Genomic DNA, 3,395 nt, shown 5'->3' with positions numbered 1-3,395 from the left:
CAAGGTTGTTGATGATTATAGTTGAAAAATAAAATCGAATCGTAATTCGAATCAACCTGATTAAAAAGACCAATAGTTGATTTGAATTGGTTTTAAAATTTGAAAATAAATACTATTTGATTTGATTTTACTAAAAAACAACAGTAAAAGTAATTAAATCGAACTGATAAATTAGATATATATATATATAAGTTTTATAATCATTTATATATTATTTGTAAATAAAAAATAAATATTCTAATTAAATTTAAATTACCATAATTTCTTAACTTTACTATTTTCTCAAGCCCAACACTTAAATTTTAGCCCAACTATTACAATCACAGGTCCAAGTCCATCAAAATATTTTACTTTAGTCTTTACCTACCCTACCTCACATAAGATAGTCATATTTTCTCTTAATTGAATCTTTGCTGGTGTAATAATAACTCTAGGCTTAATTGAACTGATAATAGATTTCATGTGAACTGTCATATATTAAATATTCATGTCTATCGAGATACGTACGTCCTCAAAAAATTTATTGCTTTCAAACAGACAATAGCCAAATCGATGGTTGTATTTTTCATTTGATTTGATTTTAGAAATTAAAAAAATCGACTAGATTGATTTGACTTTGATTTCAACCAATAACCGATTCAAACCGAATCACGTACACCCTTACTCATAATAATGCAAGGGTATAATAAAATATTTATTTTGTAGAGTTGTAAATCAAACACTCGATTAAAAAAAATTGTAGCATTACTAATTTTTGCATTGCTAATCTCTGCATTGTTAATCTATGTGTTACTAATTCATGCATTATCAATATTTGTACCAAACCACCCGTAAGTCGTCTAAACTTTATAAGATGGATTATGCATAATAATGAGGAAATTGGATATAAAGTATTCTTTAGCCACTCTTTAATTTTAATTTTTCATATGATATATTCAAGACTGTAAAATTAGATGAAGTTCTTTATTTGAAGACCATAAAATTTAAAAATCTCCGTTACTTTAAATTTATTAAATATATGAAATTAAAATTAAATTAGCAAATTAAAAATGGAGGTGTTCTCTCGAGGGGACTAGAATTTTCATCAAATTGTTTAAAAGAGTTCCTTCATCAATCAAATTTTACATTAAATTAAATATTTAATGTAAAATATTTGTTCTTTGATTAATTTATTAGAAAGGGTCTAGGGTCCTTTCTGCTCAATAATTTTTGTCAAAAATATTTGTTCTTTGATTAATTTATTAGTGAATTTTTGTTTGCTCATATATAATCATACCATGTCATCTTTTGAGTAGAAACTTAATTTATTACAACAATAAATTCAGATCACATTTTTACAAAAAAAAAATCCTGTTAATTATTAGTATTGTTATATGATTTTACTGTTCAATTCATATTAATAATTGATGTTGATTTTTCTAAACGGTTCATTAAGAATTCTTTAATTCATTCTTACTAGGTGCACAATTCAACATAATTAACCATCTCATTTTAAATTGTAACAAATATTATGGAGAAAAAAAAAGATAAAAATGAATATAAAAAAGAAAATAATAAAAGAAAACTCTTTTAAACATGTTGAGATAAATATATTAATTCATCCTTCCACAACACATTATACATCTATGAAAAAAATAAGCACAACAACATTTGCCTTTTTTGCACACTGTTGGAGAGCAATTTTCTGAAATACACGGAAAAAAATATGTTATACACATTTTTTTTTAAAAAAATATATAAAATTATATATATATCAATCAATAAAAAAAATAAAAAGTATATATGAAATTTGTAATAGTAAACATACTTGTTTTTCTCATGGCAGTGCTACGACTTGGAAAAAATAATTCAAATGTTATTGGTTGAGGTGCAAATAATGTCTCTTGAGTAGCATGAATTAATGGTGTATAAAAAACAAACATGATAAAAATCATGCATATTATAGCATTCTTTGATTTTTCCATCTCAAATAATTATTAATTTAGAGGTGTTTGTAGGTGTACTTGATAATGGTCCCTTTTATAGTGAAAATTCAAAGGGAGTTGTTACATATAATAATTAGTATGCATTTAAAGGAGATTACAAAAATTAACTATAGTTATATAAACAAACATTAACTTGGTCAAAGTTTCTTGGTGTATCAATTTTCATACTATCATTTATGTCTTGTCGTTATCAAGTTTAATAGTTATACCCTTTAATTTTATTATTTTTCTTAATTGACTAAAATTATTCAGTTTCAATTAAAATTATCTGATTATTTCAATTCAATCCACTAAATTAAGCAATACTCATAAAAGAAAAGATTTATTTATGTTATCTGTTAAAAGGTTGGCTTATCTATGTCATTTTTCTTTTGAGAAAGATCTCCTTCATATCACATTTGTTAACAGAAAACAGTTAATTTCCGTTTTATAGAATCATTTTTTACACGTGACCAATCAGAATTCGGCCACATCATAAGGCATAAAAATATTGCTCCGTCACTTTCAATTTGTTTGTCCTGCTTTTATTTTTTTTATTTCAAAAAGATTTTTTCTTTCCTTTTTTTAATTTCAAATTTGCATGATTAAGACTCCATGAATAGTTTCTATGTTTAATTTACGATCCCAAAATTTTTCAAAACCCTTTTAATTTCCTAAATTATGTGTCTAGTCAAGACAAGATAAATTAAAATCGTTTATATATCGTTGTGTTTGCGGTATGCACTTTTCACTTCTAGCATCAAAATTATGAATTCAAATCACCCGAATGAACAAAAAGGTAAAAAAAAGAAAACACTTAGCAGATCAATTATTCTTTCATATCTTGTATTATGACTAATCAAATCGTGATTCATGAATGTGTTTTAAAAAAATGCGTTCGATCAATAAAATTCTTTAATCGAAATCTGTCACATTTCAATTTTGGAGTAAACTAAATTTTAAAAAATACTCTATTAATTTTGAGGGGTGACTTAACAAATGAAAACTCAATCCAAAGTAGCAAAAATCAATTCTTGCAACATAACAATTAAAATATACTAGAACATTTTTGTTTATTTCATAACAATTAAAATATACTAGAACATTTTTGTTTATTTCATAAAAATTAAATATACTAGAAGATTTTGTTTCATACTAATCATGACAACATGTTATACATCTATGAAAAAAATAAAAACAGCAGCATTTGTTTTTGCACAATGGTGAAGAGCTGTAACGACCTGTTTAGTCGTTTTGAGCAGCAGATTTTATTTCTGGAAAAACTGTGTGAGTCGACGGAACCCACGACGGACCGTCATGGTCACGACGGGCCGTCGAGGGTGTCTCGTTCCAAAAGACTTAGACTTCTGAAATTTGGGTACTGAAATCGACTCTCTGAACTTGGCGACGGACCTGCAGGACGAACCGTCG

At 26.0% G+C, this 3,395-nt stretch overlaps 1 long non-coding RNA gene across 1 annotated transcript; it reads right to left on the bottom strand.

Moving 5' to 3' along the window:
* Window positions 1-1,565: 1,565 nt before the first annotated feature.
* On the bottom strand, window positions 1,566-1,976 carry LOC107032163. Its single transcript, XR_001458326.2, has 2 exons — window positions 1,808-1,976; window positions 1,566-1,684 (listed from the first exon to the last, which is right to left on the bottom strand). It is a non-coding gene; the product is annotated as an uncharacterized LOC107032163 (long non-coding RNA).
* Window positions 1,977-3,395: the final 1,419 nt, after the last annotated feature.

This window comes from Solanum pennellii, chromosome 1, assembly GCF_001406875.1.
Source record: "Solanum pennellii chromosome 1, SPENNV200".
NCBI classification, from domain to species: Eukaryota; Viridiplantae; Streptophyta; class Magnoliopsida; order Solanales; family Solanaceae; genus Solanum; species Solanum pennellii.
The sequence above is the reverse complement of the archived record's forward strand: the minus strand, read 5'-3'. Positions and strand labels throughout refer to the sequence as shown.